This window comes from Coenobita brevimanus, chromosome 99 (genome assembly GCF_032717465.1).
Source record: "Coenobita brevimanus isolate Jiangsu-jjx chromosome 99, ASM3271746v2, whole genome shotgun sequence".
Lineage (NCBI taxonomy): Eukaryota > Metazoa > Arthropoda > Malacostraca > Decapoda > Coenobitidae > Coenobita > Coenobita brevimanus.
In genome coordinates this window covers 19205258-19222236 of record NC_137052.1, presented here as the reverse complement: position 1 = coordinate 19222236, position 16979 = coordinate 19205258, and the positions used below count along the sequence as shown (strand labels likewise).

Here is a 16979-nt window from a genome sequence, read left to right as displayed (position 1 = left end):
ATGAACCCCAAAATCCTATTGTCTGATACTGATGCAAACTATGTCGATATTAAAACATTAATATAAATGAAGAGAATATTAAGGGGTAATATGCAAAATAAATCGCTAAGGAAGAGGTACTATGAAGCTTCCTATCACCTAGAATGCGGATAGACTTTTAGAAGTTGAGGGATTAGAGTGTTGAGGGTTAATAAGCAAAATAAATCGCATAGGAAGGGAAGTTAGGATGCCTTGGACGCCACACAAACTACAGTCCTAAGAATGTAAACAAAGAATCTTACGTCTGGCCCGTATTATCGTCGGCAAAGGAAACCCCCCTAACACCTTTCCTAAGCGATTTATTTTACTTATCACAGTCTGTCTGTCTCCGTGTTACGTAAATCATTCTAATATCGTCATACTCAGCATAGATAACTTGATACAGGATATTAACCAGCCATATCCAAAATAAATCGCTAAGGAAAAGGTGCTAGGGAGCCTCATTAACTGACGAGAGTACGTTTTATTTTATTTTATTTTATTTTTTTATGAGGCATCACTGGACGATTTTATGCAATTTGGAAAAGGTTGCTACATTCCTTTCACCTTAATTTGGCCCAGATTTTCGTCCTTTTGCAGCTTATTCCACGTAGGTCGGTGGCAGGAAAAGACAGTGGTACGACTCTACATCCTTTCCATAGCACTTCTTCGTGACGGGCATCCTATTCTAGTGTTATTGTGACAGGAAAAGACAGTGCTACGGCTCTACATCCTCTCTATAGCACTTCTTCGTGACGGGCATCCTATTCTAGTGTTATTCTATTGCTACAGCTCAGTATTTAAGACGGAGAGATGGCAGTTTTAGGCCAAGATAAAATGAAAGGAATATAGGCATGAAGGAGTGCGGGCTAAATCTAACCCCTTCAGTTCGAGAAGCCTCCCAAATAAATAAATAGATAAATCAATAAATAGATAAGTAGAAAAATAAATTAATAAATAAAAATACACCTTCCGGAGATACCAGTAATAAAGTAAAGGATTGAGTTCTATTTAAACCCCAGAACGTTGTAGAATATTGAACCAGGAACCATATCTATCAACTTCCCTTATTGTAAGTGTGTTTCTCTGTATTTTATCTATCTGTGTTAATCTATCGGTCTGTCGCTCTGTCAATTTCTGTTTGCACGTCTATTCAGTCGTTCCTCCATTTGTCTGTCTGGTCTATCTGTCTATCGCGGCCGTGTTCACTATGGTTCTCTCTCTCTCTCTCTCTCTCTCTCGGTCCTCCTCCTCCTCCTCCTCCTCCTCCTTCTCCTGTCCCCTGGGGCTCTCGAAGTACAATATCCCCCTTCTCGCTCCTGCTGTCTCGCAAATTTTCCTCCTCCCTCCACTTTTCTATCTCTCCCTTGTGCACCCTTCCCTCCTCCCTTCCCAGACTCTCCCTTCCATTATTTTCCCCACGCTTCATTCCCTCCTCCTTCCCTTCCCCTCCATCGCCTCCTTCCTTCCTTCCTTCCTCCTTCCCTTCCATCGCTTTCTTTCTTCCTTCTTCCTTCCCCTCCATCGCTTCCTTCCTTCCTTCCTGCTTCACATCCATCACTTCCTTCCTTCCTTCTGCCTTCCCTTCCATCATTATTACTCTCATCTTTCCTTTCGCTTCTCCTTTTCCCCCCACATTTCTCCCTCCACATTCTTGTCTCCCATTTTTTCCCCTCCCTTCTTTCCCTTCCCTCTCCTCCCCACTGTTCCTCCCTTCCTTACCTTTCGGCTTGGCCCCTCCTTTCCCCAGTCTTCTCTCCTCATTCTCCCCCCTTCTCCTCCTTCCCTGCTCCCTCCCCAGCCTTCTCTACCCCACCTTTCTCCAATCCTCCCTTCCTTTCTTCCACTCCTCCCTCCCTCATTCCAGTATTATTCGCCCTCCTTTCTCTCCCTTACCTTCTTCCTCTCCTTCTTCACTCTTGTCAAGTCCTTCTTCACCCTGTCTCTCTCTGCACCCTTACTTTCCTTTCCCCTTTCTCTCTTCCACTTTTCACCCCTCCTCCCATCTTCCCTCCCATCACTCCCAACCTTCCCTCCCTTTCCCCTTTCCTCCCCTCCCCTTCCATTCCTTCTCCCCCGTCTTTCTCTTCCCTTCTCTTTCCCCTCCTGTCTCCTAATCATGCTCCTCCCTTCCCTTCCTCCACATCTCCCCAGCCTTCCCTCCACTCTTTCTTTCCTCTCTCTTCCTGTTATCAACCATTTTTCCCCATTTTCTTTTGTTTTATTTTTCCCTGTGTCCTTCCTGCCCCTGTTGTTCTGTGTTTTTCTTCCCTCTGTTGCTTCCTGTTATCCTGTGTGTGTGTGTGTGTGTGTGTGTGTGTGTGTGTGTGTGTGTGTGTGTGTGTGTGTGGTGTGTGTGTGTGTGTCCTCTTTTCGCATATATATTGTATTGTTATTATATTTTTTCTAAGAGGGAGGGATAGACGAGGACAAGGTGGAGGATGGGGTGGAGAGGTATGTGAGTGAGGGTGGTGTGGGTTGGAGGCAGGGCAGCGTGATAGAGGAGGACAAGGTGACATGGAGGCAGCTCGTTTGTGCCTCGCCTTCCGGATTTCGTTACTAAGATTTATATAGACAGGTAGGTAGGTAGGTAGATATAGAGGTAGGTACGTAGTTAGATAGATAGGTAGGTAGGTAGGTAAGTAGGGAGGGAGGGAGGGGGAAGGGAGGTAGATATTTTTTTTTTTTTGTATAGGAGGAACACGAGGCATGGGACGACTCTGTACTCATGTCTCCTTGCCCTAACACCTTTCCTTAAGCGATTTATTTTCCTTATCATACCATACTCTCCTCGTATGTGTTATTTATATCATTCTAATATCGCCCATACACTGCATAAATAACATACAAAAAGATATTACCCAGCCATCTTCAAAAGTAAATCGCTAAGAAAGAGGTGAAAAGGGAGCTTCCACAATCGAGGAAAATACGGGTCTGTGTGTTTGTGAATGTGGACTGGACTGACACGGGATGGGGCTTGGAGGACGGGATAGGCGCTGTGGAGGACGCAAGAGGGGCCGTGGAGGAGACCAGAAGGGTTGTGGGAGGTAGTGGAGATGGTGGAGGGCGCGGGGGTGGGGTGTGGAAGGCATTATAGTAGTTACAGCCACTGGTCCTTCTGAATGTGAACCCAGTGGACTGCAGGTTGAAGTTGTCTCTCTCCTGCAGTCCAGCATCCTTCCTTAGGGGGATGGGAAGGAGTTGGGGCACGTTTGTACACTCAGCCATGGAGCCGGAGAGGATGGACGATAGAGGATGGGGTGTGGAATAGGATGTACCCTGGAGGCGAGGGTCAGGGCCCTGGAAGGCACATAAGGGGCCTGGAGGGACAGTGAAGGGTACGGGAAGGGAGCTGGAGGGTGGCGGCTGGACATTCCTGAGGTGGTTGTCATGGCGACGTTCATTGATTGGCGGTGGTGGTGGTGGTGGTGGTGCCTCCCTTCACCGGAGTCAGTGCCGGGCCCGGCCTCGCCCAGGAGGCACCCCGCCCGCCCCTCCGGAGGTGATGATGTGTCCCACACCCACACCCGCCCCGCACCCACACCCCCGCCCCGCCCCGCCCATAGGTACGCCACCACCCGCCTTACTGGCCAGCACCACCCAGGAATCAGCTGATCTGCCCTACAAAAGAACTGTGGGATTAACAGGGGGACCAGGCGAGGGAGAGAGAGAGTGTGTGTGTTTGTGTGTGTGTGTGTGTGTGTGTGAGAGAAAGAGAGAGAGAGAGAGAGAGAGCTGGAAGAGGCGAGGGAGGTGAGGGGGGGGGGTAGAGGTGGAAGGGGTGCGACCTAGTGGCCGATTGAAGTGAGACTGTGGTGAGTGTACGCCTTCTGCCTCACCCTCCACCCACCTGCCTCACCCTCCACCACCTGCCTCACCTTCCACCCACCTGCCTCACCCTCCATTCACCTGCCTCACCCTCCACCACCTGCCTCACCCTCCACCCACCAGCCTCACCCTCCACCCACCTGCCTCACCCTCCACCCACCTGCCTCACCCTCCACCCACCTGCCTCACCCTCCACCCACCAGCGTCACCTTCCACCCACCTGCCTCACCCTACACCCACCTGCCTCACCCTGCACCACCTGCCTCACCCTCCATCTCTGGTGCCGGGAAGGGAGGCCTGGAGGTGGCATACGATGTTGGTGGTTATACACGCGTCCCTCATCCCCCGCCCTGCCCCCCGGAAGGAAGGGTGGACTGTGGCAGATGGGCAACCTCGGCCAGCAATTCAGAGGGTTCAGATGAGCCTGGGGAAACAACAACTACAACAACAACTACTACTACTACTACTACTACAATCACAATCACCCTCGTCCTTACTATAATATCTCACCCTCCATCCTGACCATCCTGACTCACCCTCCACCCTACCTCACCCTCCATCCTACCTCACCCTCCATTCTTCCTCACCCTCCATCGCACCTCACCCTCCACCCTACCTCACCCTCCATCCTACCTCACCCTCCATTCTTCCTCACCCTCCATTCTTCCTCACCCTCCATCTTACCTCACGCTCCACCGTACCTCACCCTCCACCCAACCTCACCCTCCATCCTACCTCACCCTCCATCCTACCTCACCCTTATCTACCTGCTTCATGTGCCACTTCTTTTAGTACGAGTGAACAACGAAAGACACGTAATGGAATATTTCTGACGCCTCTACATCCTTTCATGGCTCTTCTTCGTGACTAGCATCGTATTGTGTGCTGTTACAACTCGGCATTCAGGATGGAGAAATGGCAAATTGCATCCTCTCATAGCTCTTCTTCGTGACTAGCATCGTATTGTGTGCCGTTACAACTCGGCATTCAAGATGGAGAGATGGCAAATTTCACCTTGAAGTTAATTTTTTGCGTCTTAGTGAAAAGACTCCTGTGCTAAGGTTGCCATGGTACCGTCTAACAGTGATCGTGTTAATAGTTCCTGCTCACGCTAACATCGCCGCCAGAAGTGACTGTGGAAGAGTGAGATGACAGAAGCAGTGTTTGTGAAGGTGAAGAAAAGGCAATGACTGTGGAAGTGAAAAAGAGGCAGTGATTGTGTAGGTAAAAAAGGCAGTGATTGTGTAGGTAAAAAAGGCAGTGATTGTGCAGGTAAAAAAGGCAGTGATTGGGGAAGTGAAAGAAGCAGTGATTGTGGAAGTGACAAGAAAGGTGATTGTGGAAGCGACAAAAAAAAAAAAACTGATTGTGGAAGTGAATAAATGTTGTGATCGCTGAAGTGACATTAAGTAAGGCGTGTGCAAACCGACCGCAACGGTACATACATACATACATGCATACATACGTACATACACACACACATACATACATATATACATACACATACATGCTACATACATACATACACATACATACAGTCAGCATCCTTGCCTTCGCTGTAATTAAACGGGTAACTATAGTACGATTATTTTAACCTGACAAAGATCCCTAACCCCTTTCTGATCAGTTTGTGGCCAGGTGTAGTCAGGTTGGAGGATAAATTTGACTAGTAACCAAGGAGACTCATGCCTACCTCACCACTGGGACTCATCAAATTTCACACAATCACGGTTTATTTTGTTCAAGGTATGGGAGTGACTCAGTTCCGTCGGGTGAAAGCACTGTAATGTTTATCTTGGAGGTTGAATGATTGTAAATATTGATAGGGAGGCAGGAGGGATGTTTATCAGTGTAGATTATCCAGTGCGTCACGTGGAAAGGCTGGGAGAGAGAGAGAGAGAGGGGGGGGTTAGTCATCATCATCATCATGCACACCTCCGTTTTCGTCATCATCATCATCATCATCATGCACACCTCCGTTTTCGTCATCATCATCATCATCATCATCATGCACACCTTTATTTTCATCATCATCATCATACACACCTCCATTATATATCAGTTGTGGTGGGAGGGAGACACAGGTAAAAGGTTGATTTCTTTTTTCCTCTTACGTATCGTGCTACACAGAACTACAGGACACTATGAAGATGGGCTCTGTGTAATTCTGACGTTACAGAGAAGATAAAGAATACAGTCTCTAATCTCTCTCTCTCTCTCTCTCTCTCTCTCTCTCTCACACACACACACACACACACACACACACACACACACACACAGCGTATTTATCAGTGTTTGTGTAGAGGATTGTGCGACGAATGGATGGTAGTGCAAAGATGGCATCCTTTTATCTTCTTTCAGTTTTTCACTTTACTTTTTGGGTTTGGTCATATGGAGAGGATGGAGAGCGAAAGACTAATGGGGAGAGTGTATGTGAATGAGGTGGAGGGGAAGAGCGGGAGGGGGAGACCGGAGATGAGGAGGAGGATTGGAGAGGAGAGGTACTGTATATGAGAGAGGGGATGTGTGAGCCGGGGGAGGACAGCGTAATGGGAAAAGACAGGGCGACTTGGAGGCGATTTGTTTGTAGCCACCCCATACGGGATTAAGGCGTCTGGCTGTAGATAGATAGAATTGGCTGAAAGGTATTACAGCCCACACTTACTGAAATAGACTAACTTTCCCAAACCTAACTGAGCTTTTTAGTGTGGTGTGTGTAACTCGAGTTCAGCTAAGTTGTTATGATTAGAAATGCTTTAAAACACATATCCTTGTTCGAAGAGGTGCCAGAAGGGAGTTAGAGGCACGAAAATGTAAGACAGAATCATTTGGTGTTAAACTAAGTATGTGTTTACTTCCGGGAATTATAAGATGAAAGTGAAAGATCTGTGTAATGGTGAAGCATAAAAATAAAGTAAAAATACGTGTTTGCCCACAGTCATAGGCAGCCTGATTAAGACATTACTTGTTACTGATGTTGCCTGGTCGCTCCACTCGCATGCTATACTCTTGTCACTCTAACTTGGCCTAAAACTTACATCTCTCAGTAGTGACTTATACCCCTAGATTAACACTAGAATCTGTTGCTAGTCAAGAAGAAGTGCTGTGGAAAGATTGAAGCGCTGTAGTATTGTCTTTTTTTATACAAGGAAGAAGGAACCAAGGGCCAGAAACCCACAAGATTATTCCCTCCAAGAAAAAACAGAAACAAGATAACAGAGAGCCAGATTCAAGAGCCGTTTATTTCTGCCGTTGTGTCATGAGAAATAAGCCAAGAAGGACGAAAATCTAGGCCAGCTTAAGGTAAAAGGAGTATAGTAGGCTGCTGTGATGGGTGTTAGCTTCTGTCTATGAATTATTAACAATGTGGTACCATTATGTTCCTGTTGCATTTAGATTTAGTTATCATTATACTGTACCTTTTCTGCTAGGAAGCTCTCTTGAAATGTGTGTGTGTGTGTGTGTGTGTGTGTGTGTGTGTGTGTGTGTGTGTGTGTGTGTGTGTGTGTTTTACAAAAATTAAACACACACACACACACACACACACACACACACACACACACACACACACACACATCGCGAACCAGCCCCTTCTCCTTGAACAAAATGGGGACCCGGACCGTGGCATCAAAATCGACAGCCGACACAAAAGCTTCAGTAATGGCCAAGAAAATTACGTTCCCTCAGTATACGATGACCAGTAAGAGAGAGAGAGAGAGAAAAAGAGAGACTTGGCTTTGTTTGTTTTTTTTGCGTCATGTTTTGCAGTGGTATATGGCGTACTCAAAAAATATCAGTGACTCTTCTTTTCCTTCCCTCTTCCCATTTTCCATCCCTCTTTTCTTTCTTCCTTCCTTCCCTGTTCCTTTTTTCAGCCTTTTCTTCCCTTGTTATTTCATTCTTCCTCTCATTCTTTCCTCCTCCTTTCTTTCTTTCTTCTCTTCTCTTTCCCTTCTTCCCTCCTTCTTTGTAAGGTTTTCCTCGCGTAAAATCTGGTTTTGCAGAAAAAAGGGGCATAGAAAGAGGAATTGTGTGTGTGTGTGTGTGTGTGTGTGTGTGTGTTTGTGTGTTCAGGTGTAGTATCCACAAATTCAGCTAAGCTCGTTTTGTCCTGTTCCATATCCACTTTTAGCGAGTCTATTTTTTCATGATGCAGTGTACAGGTATTTTTGGTTTGATCCAGTGTGTGTGTGTGTGTGTGTGTGTGTGTGTGTGTGTGTGTGTGTGTGTGTAGTGGTGTGGGTGCAGTGACGTAAAGGCCGTCCATTGCGTGAGTGTTGACTGAATTGGACGTCCATTTACAGATATATCTGCTCTCTTACCACGTCAGCAATGTGGATTCTAGTCTTTTAATCCTTGCCATAGGTGAAAGGGAAGAGTTGCAGAGGGGGGATGGTAGGACAGGTGCAAGGCACAAACGATGAGACAGAAGCTTGTGGAATTAGACAGTGGTGTGGTAGAGTCATAAGGAGTTTGGGAGAGGGTTGGACAGATATAGACGGTGACACAGAAGGTATTGGTAGTAGACAGGGTAAGCAGATACAGGGCATAGACGCTGAAACAAGATAGTGCATCCGACAGTAGTGTTGCCTAAGTCGCAAGGTAGGAAGATACAAGGGATAGACGGTGAAATAGTAGGTAGTGGTAGTGTGGTATGGTGTAGATTTTTTTCCCGTCATCCACCCACCCCTCCATTACTTACTGTTTTTACTCATAACTTGCTCTCTAATTTCCCTCTCTCCTATAATGCTGAGGTGTAACAATAGATTAACACTCTAATATGATACTGTAATATGATACTAGTCACGAAGAAGTGCTGGGGAAAGGATGGAGAGCCGTTGCATTGTCTGATTCCGCCCCTGTGCTACGGGAAAAAGCTACAAAAGGACGAAAATCTGTGCCAAGTTAAGGTGAAAGAACTGTAGCACCTTAAGGGAATGCGATGACTTTATTATTGGTGAATGCAGTGTAAAGGGCGTGACAAACGAACGACATTATTTATTTTATTGCTAGGTCTATTATTTCTGACCTTTGCCGTCTTATTTTAGGTGTGTGTGTGTGTGTGTGTGTGTGTGTGTGTGTGTGTGTGTGTGTGTGTGTGTGTGTGTGTGATGGCGTTTTCGTGACAGCAGTGCATTACCTAGCATTTACTCCAATCCCTAGGTAATGTTCACACTGACCTCTCCTACACGTCCACGCTTTAACACCCACCTGCACACACATATCTGCACACTACATACACACACCTACACACCACACCCACACCAACACCTAATCTGCATTCACGTACTCATCCACACAGCCATACACGTACCATCAATGCAGCTCATTTACCTCCAACACACACAGCCACACCCACAAGCAACCCCACACCATCATCTGCCTACCCACACCCAAAGTCACACCACACCCACACCACATCCACACCACACCCACACCTGCATTCCCTCACCTGTCTGCAGATGCTTGGATGAGAGATAGAGAGATATTGAATAAAGTTGCATATTATCACCCACAAATGCATGATATTTTTCACTTCTGTCCACTGTGAAAGAGAGACGGGAGAGGCGAACGAACTTTTGACATTGACTGTACGAGAGAGAGAGAGAGAGAGAGAGAGAGAGAGAGAGAGAGAGAGAGAGAGAGAGTAAAAGGTTGAATCCCTCGCCCTTCCAAAGATAGTCGCTGTGATGTGACAGAGCACTGTATTCTGAGCGATGGGCGCTGTCGTAACACCTCCCCCTTATCGATTTATTCCCCATATTGCACGTCAGTATCCTCTTGCCTGTAATCGATGCAAACCGAGTTGATATTTTGGCCACATAAATAACAAAAAGGAGAAGGTCTGGGTGTAATATGCAAAGTAGATCGCTAAGGAAGAGGCGCTACGAATTCACACGCAGAGTAAGGCCTAGAGATTTTTTTTTTTTTTTTTTTTAATGGGAAAATAACTGATAAAGAAAAAAATATATGGTGCATTTTGGCAAGGCATCCTATACCCTGAATGGTTGATGGCGATGTGTAGGCAGATTGAAGGATCGATTTGTCTAGTAACCAAGGAGATTCTTACCTCATAACTAAGATCTGGTCGAGGTTCATGCAACGGCGATATAATACTGACGCTGTTTTCGTGGCCCAGTTCCCTCGAGTGGAAGATAAATCGACTGTAATTGACTGTACCCTAAGAAATGTTAACTTTCAGTACAATGACTTTTTTTTAATTTTTGCAGCTTACGAGAGACTTTTCAGACTGAAGGAGAATTATATATACCCTTCAGTAGCCCCTTCACTGCGAGGCGTCTATCCAGAGTTGAACAGAATCGTGTGGGGAGGGTAAAAAGAAAATAGAAAAAGAAAATACGTCCATTGCTTGAAAGACTAAAAAAGAATTGGGTGGTGAGTGCACATGTGGTGTGTGTGCACATGTGTGTATATTTTATCCGGTATGTGTACGTAGTCACTTGGCAAACGACTAAATCATTCTATAACATGTGCGTAAAGAGAGAGAGAGAGAGAGAGAGAGTAGTAATTTATGAGTGAAAGCTGTGACGGGACAGGACGCTTGGTATGCAGGCTAGAAGAGGCGGCACATCTACAGTATACTTTTTCCACCTTAACTTGGCCTAAATTTAAACTCTAACCTGGCCCAGATTTTTACTCTTTTCACCTTAACCTGGCCTAGATTTTCGTCCTTTTGCAGCATATTTCACGTAGCTCAGTGGCAGAAAAAAGACAATATCACAGCACCACATCATTTACTAAGCACTTCTTCGTGACTAGCATCATATCCTAGTGGTAATGTATTGATATAACTGAGCATTCAAGGTGGGGAGATGGCAATTTTAGGCCAAGTTAGAGTAAAAGGGGTATAGTGGCAGTGTTGTGGATTGTAGCTCTTTTTAAAGTGTCAAAAGATGGTATTTCATTTTATTTTTTTTTTCTGTGTGTGTGTGTGGCCCTGTTTGTACATTTTATAATACTTGGCCTTAGGTGTGTGTGTGTGTGTGTGTGTGTGTGTGTGTGTGTGTGTGTGTGTGTGTGTGTGTGTGTGTGTGTGTGTGTTGATGGTCTGCAGTTTAGAATGCTCGGACATTTGGGAGTGATATTAAAATTTGACGCATGCTGTAATGTAGGTCATGCCACCCGCCCCCTCGGTGTACGCGACTAATGAGTACACACACACACACACACACACACACACACACACACACACACACACACACACACAGGGGGGAGGAAGAGGGAGAGGAAAAGGTAATATGATGGTAAGATTTATAACTAAGTTTAATGGTGGTGAGATGTGTGATGTGTGATGATGTAGTGTGAGGTGATCTGGTGTACTGTGGTGTGATGTGTTGTGTTGTGGTGTGTGGTGTGATGTGGTGTGGTGTGGTGTGATGTGAGGTGAAGTTAGGTAATGTTGTACTGATGTTTGATGCTGGTTTGTGTTATGTGATTCGAATGTTGGGATAATGATGATGATGACAGGCAGACAGTAGTGAGGCAGGCAGGTAGGCAGTGTGGTAGGTAGGTTGTATACGCAGGTAGGCAGTGTGGTAGTTAGGTTGTATACGCAGGGAGGCAGTGTGGTAGTTAGGTTGTATACGCAGGGAGGCAGTGTGGTAGGTAGGTTGTATACGCAGGGAGGCAGTGTGGTAGGTAGGTTGTATACGCAGGGAGGCAGTGTGGTAGGTAGGTTGTATACGCAGGGAGGCAGTGTGGTAGGTAGGTTGTATACGCAGGGAGGCAGTGTGGTAGGTAGGTTGTATACGCAGGGAGGCAGTGTGGTAGGTAGATTGTATACGCAGGGAGGCAGTGTGGTAGGTAGGTTGTATACGCAGGGAGGCAGTGTGGTAGGTAGGTTGTATACGCAGGGAGGCAGACTGTGGTGTGGGAGGCAGACTGCGGCAGGTCAGTGGGTCGTTTGCAAAAGTTATTGATTCATGCGGGAAGGGGAGGCGAGACAGTAAAGGGCAGTGAGAGAGAGAGAGAGAAAGAGAATTACCGTTATTAAGAGCTCTTGCACACACACACACACACACACACACACACACACACACACACACACACACACACACACACACACACACACACACACACACACACACACACACACACACACACACACTCTCTCTCTCTCTCTCTCTCTCTCTCTCTCTCTCACACACACACACACACACACACACACACACACACACACACACACACACACACACACTCTCTCTCTCTCTCTCTCACACACACACACACACACACACACACACACACACACACACACACACACACACACACACACCAACTTGGGCCAGATTTTGGTCCATTCATAGCATATTTCACGTAGCTCAGTGGCAGAAAAAGCCAATGCTAGAGCCATACTCCCTTCCTATGACACTTCTTCGTTATTAGACCATAATTTAGCGTTATTCTTTTTACAACTCGGTGGTGGAATAAAAAAAAATGCTATGGCCCTTCATCCTTCTCAGTAGCACTTCTTCGTGACTAGCATCATAATTTTTAATACTATGGCTCAGCATCCCTCCTAAAAGCACTTTTTCGTGACTAGCATCATATGGTGTTAATTCTACAACCATACGTCCCTGCTAATATTCATGACTATTATAGCATCAGTGTTCATGCTACAGTCTTACATCCTGCCTTAATAGCACTTCTTCGTGACTAGCATCTGTTGTTACGACCCAGCGTGCAAAATAAAGAAATGGTAGTTTTAGACCAAGTTAGAGTGAAAAGATTATAGTTAGTGACAGTTTTAGACCAAGGTAGAGTGAAAAGAATATAGTTAGACAGTTTTAGGCCAAGTTAGAGGGAAAAGAGTACAGGTAATAACAGTTTTAGGCCAAGTTAGAGGGAAAAGAGTATAGTTATTTCGTCCTTCACATCTTGGACAAAATCCCTGACCAAGACCTTGAAACCAGGGCAAGAAAATGTGACGAGACGAAAATAAAGGTTGGGAGACTGACAGGAGAAATTGTGAAGCCTGCTAAGTCACCCACCAGAATGAAAAAATAAAGCAATAGGAAGCGAAGAAAAAAAGGAGCTGATGATAAATAAAGGAGCAGAGAATGAAGAGATAAAGGAGCAGAGAAGGGATAAATAAAAGAGCAGAGAATAAATAAAGAAAGAAACAGAGAATGAAGTGATAAAGGAGCAGAGAATGAAGAGATAAAGAAGCAGAGAATGGAGAAATAAAACAGCAGAGTGAGAGAAGTAATAAAGCAGCGGAGAAAGGAAACTAAAGCAGCAGAGATTGATGAAATATAGCAGCCTCGTAGCACCTTTTCCTTAGCGATTTATTTTGCTTTTTTTTCACCATAACACTTAATCGTGTCTTTCTCTTTCATTGCTGTATGGACTCTGGTGGGAATAGAGGTGATGATGATGATGGTGGTGGTTGTGGTGGTGGTGGTGGTGGTGGTGGTGGTAATGATGGTGATGGTGGTGGTGATGATGAAGATGGTGGTGGTGGTGGTGTTGATGATGATGATGATTTGGTGGTGGTGATGGTAATGATGATGATGGTGGTGGTGGTGGTGGTGGTGGTGGTGGTGGTGGTGGTGGTGGTGATGATGATTTGGTGGTGGTGGTGATGGTAATGATGATGATGGTGGTGGTGGTGGCGGTGATGGTAATGATGATGATGATGAGGTTGGTGGTGGTGGTGATGATGATGATGATGATGATGGTGGTGGTGGTGGTGGTGGTGGTGGTGATGGCAATAATGTTGATGATGAGGTTGGTGGTGGTGGTGGTTGTGATGATGATGATGGTGATGATGATTAAATTCTCCCTCTATTGTGTTTCCTCGTCTTTTACTCTCATGACCCAACCTCACCTCCATCTATAGCAAAGAGGTCATGATGATAATAATGATGATAATATTTACCTCAGTCCTTCTCTCGTACATCACCACTTCATCTCGCCAGTAACCTCCTTTCCTACTTTTCCCCCCCATTTTTCTCCTCTCCCTCCCAACATCATCATTTTTTTTCTCTCTTTCCCCACATTCACCCCTTTTCCCCCCTCTATCTCCCCCTCCATATCTTTTTGTCCTTTCTCCCTCTCCATATCTTTTTGTCTTTTCTCCCTCTCCATATCTTTTTGTCCTTTCTCCCTCTCCATATCTTTTTGTCCTTTCTCCCTCTCCATATCTTTTTGTCCTTTCTCCCTCTCCATATCTTTTTGTCCTTTCTCCCTCTCCATATCTTTTTGTCCTTTCTCCCTCTCCATATCTTTTTGTCCTTTCTCCCTCTCCATATCTTTTTGTCCATTCTCCCTCTCCATATCTTTTTGTCCATTCTCCCTCTCCTTATCTTTTTGTCCATTCTCCCTCTCCATATCTTTTTGTCCATTCTCCCTCTCCTTATCTTTTTGTCCTTTCTCCCTCTCCATATCTTTTTGTCCATTCTCCCTCTCCTTATCTTTTTGTCCTTTCTCCCTCTCCTTATCTTTTTGTCCATTCTCCCTCTCCATATCTTTTTTTTTTTTTTTCTATCTCCCTTTCTGTCCATATCCTCTTTTTGTACCCTCTCATTTTCTTTCCTATCTTCCACTCTCTCTCTCTCTCTCTCTCTCTCTCTCTCTTGGCACAGGCTTCGTAACACCTTTTCCTGTGCGATTTATTTTCCCTATTACACCTAAACATTCTATTGTGTGTTTAGATACCGGATGTCAATTTAGTTTACGTAAGTACAAGAGATTGCCACTAGGTTTGCGTGCGTGTGTGTGTGTGTGTGTGTGTGTGTGTGTGTGTGTGTGTGTGTGTGTGTGTGTGTGTGTGTGTGTACTGAGCTAACTTTGTCTAATTTCCTCCTCAGAACGCGCCAACGGGATAAATGAGTGAAGGATAGTGGGGGCCGTAAAGGTGAGTGAACATCATTTATTACCTTATTATTACCTTATTGCATTACTGATTACCTTCCCGTATTTATTATTTATTTTATTAAGTGGAGACGAGAGACAAGAGGATAACAGTAAGCCAGAAAAAGAAAGAGAGTTGAATATCACAGCGGATGAAATTGAGAGAGAGAGACAAACAGACAGACAGACAGACAGACAGACAGACAGAGAGGTACGGTCATGGGCAGTGGTTCTCTGGCGTCTGGAGGGGAGAGACATCGATTTTTTTTTTTTTTTTTTACATCTGCGATTGGCGAAGCGAGAGTGTGTATTGTTTTGTTCAGCGTGTGTGTGTGTGTGTGTGTGTGTGTGTGTGTGTGTGTGTGTGTGCCGTCAAACAATTTTTTTGTCCGATTTAACCAAACTTTGTGAAAGGCTTGAGGGTCATCAAAGGAGTAAACCTACTGTTTGAAGTACACTAGGTCAAGGTCACAGGGCTCGATCAAAGGTCAAGGTCACAGGGCTAGATCAAAGGTCAAGGTCACAGGGCTAGATCAAAGGTCAAGGTCACAGGGCTAGATCAAAGGTCAAAGTCACAGGGCTAGATCAAAGGTCAAGGTCAGTGGGCAAAGTTAATTCAAACCAGTGTGACCTTATCTGAACCGAAGTTTGAGAGGTATTTGATGAGGGTCAGGATCACAGTAGTAGTAGTAGTAGTAGTAGTAGGCACAGTAGCTGTAGTCTTTAAGTGAGAGCAAGAAATAGTAGTAGTAGTAGTAGTAGTAGTAGTAGTAAGTACAGTAGCTTTAATCTTTAACCTGTGGAATGCAAGCCACAGTTCAGGCTGTGCTGGCCGTGCATCACCACTAACTACTCCACCCCTACGCAGACTTACGCATGACACCACGCAAAGGCGGAGAGAGAGAGAGAGATTTCTACCAGAAGATGCCCTGGATGTTTATCTTCAAGTTTACGATAAACGGAAACAAACAAAATGTGTTTTTATTCATTTTTTCACTACCCCCTTACGTAAACTTACGCGTGGCGCTACGCAAAGACGGGGAGAGAGAGAGAGAGAGATTTTTTTTTTTTTCCCCCAGATGATGCCCTGGATGTTTATCTTCAAGTTTTTGATAAACAAAAGCTATAATAAAAACCTTTTTTTACTTCATTTATTGCGCACCACGGCGTGGGAAAAAAAAAAAAAAGGTAATTGCACAATGCATGGGTTAAGTGAGAGCAAGAAATAGTAGTAGTAGTAGTAGTAGTAAGTACGGCAGCTTTAGCCTTTAAGTGAGAGCAAGAAGTAATAGTAGTAGTTGTAGTAAGTACAGTAGCTTTAGTCTTTAAGTGAGAGCAAGAAATAATAGTAGAAGTAGTAGTAGTAAGTACAGTAACTTTAGTATTTAAGTGAGAGCAATAAATGGAGTAGTAGTAGTAGTACTGTACGAGTATTAGTAGTAAGTACAGTAGCTTTAGTCTTAAAGTGAGAACAAGAAATAGTAGTAGTAGTAGTAGTAGCAGTAGTAAGTACAGTAGCGTTACTCTTAAGTGAGAGCAAACATAGTAGTAGTAGTAGTAGTAAGTACAGTAGCTTTACTCTTAAGTGAGAAGTAGTAGTAGTAAGTACAGTAGGTTTAGTCTTTAAGTGAGAGCAAGAAATAGTAGTACAGTAGTAGTAGTAGTAATAATAGTAAGTACAGTAGGTTTAGTCTTTAAGTGAGAGCAAGAAATAGTGGTAGTAGTAGTAAGTACAGTAGCTCTACTCCTTAAGTAAGAGCAAGAAATAGTAGTAGTAGTAATAGGCTAGTAGTAAGTACAGTAGGTTTAGTTTTTCAGTGAGAGCAAGAAATGTTAGTAGTAGTAATAGTAAGTACAGTAGGTTTAGTCTTTAAGTGAGAGTAAGAAAAAAATGTGAAGGAAGATGAGAGAACGAAAAGTGAGAGTTGCTCACTGTGAGCCGGGTTTGTGTGGGCCGTGCCTGGGTCTCCCGCATGGGGTCGCCGGTACGGCTGGCCTGGCCACCTGTGGTGGTGCGGCAGCCTGTGGTGGCCTGGCCGCCTGTGGTGGTGTTGTGGCAGCCTGTGGTGGCCTGGCTGTCTGTGGTGGCGGCGTGGCCACCGGTGTTGTGGCACCCATAGGGGGCTGGAGCGTCCCCTTGTAAAATTTCACAATATGTTCAACACAAAACTGAACATACTTCTTGGGGCCAGAAACTGTTATAGGTTTTTAGGGGATCTTTTTTTGGTAAAAGCTGAACCCCGAATTGTTTTCATTTT

General features: G+C 45.0%; 1 protein-coding gene across 7 annotated transcripts in view; it reads left to right on the top strand.

The window, feature by feature from the left end:
* The window catches only part of PMCA (plasma membrane calcium-transporting ATPase 3), a 485021-nt gene that overhangs the window by 228109 nt on the left and 239933 nt on the right, over positions 1-16979 (top strand). For all 7 annotated transcript variants that reach the window (XR_013899883.1, XM_080283982.1, XM_080283980.1 and 4 more), the window contains exon 4: positions 14679-14725. The gene's annotated coding sequence lies outside the window, so the exon portion shown is untranslated. The remainder of the gene's footprint in view (positions 1-14678; positions 14726-16979) is intronic.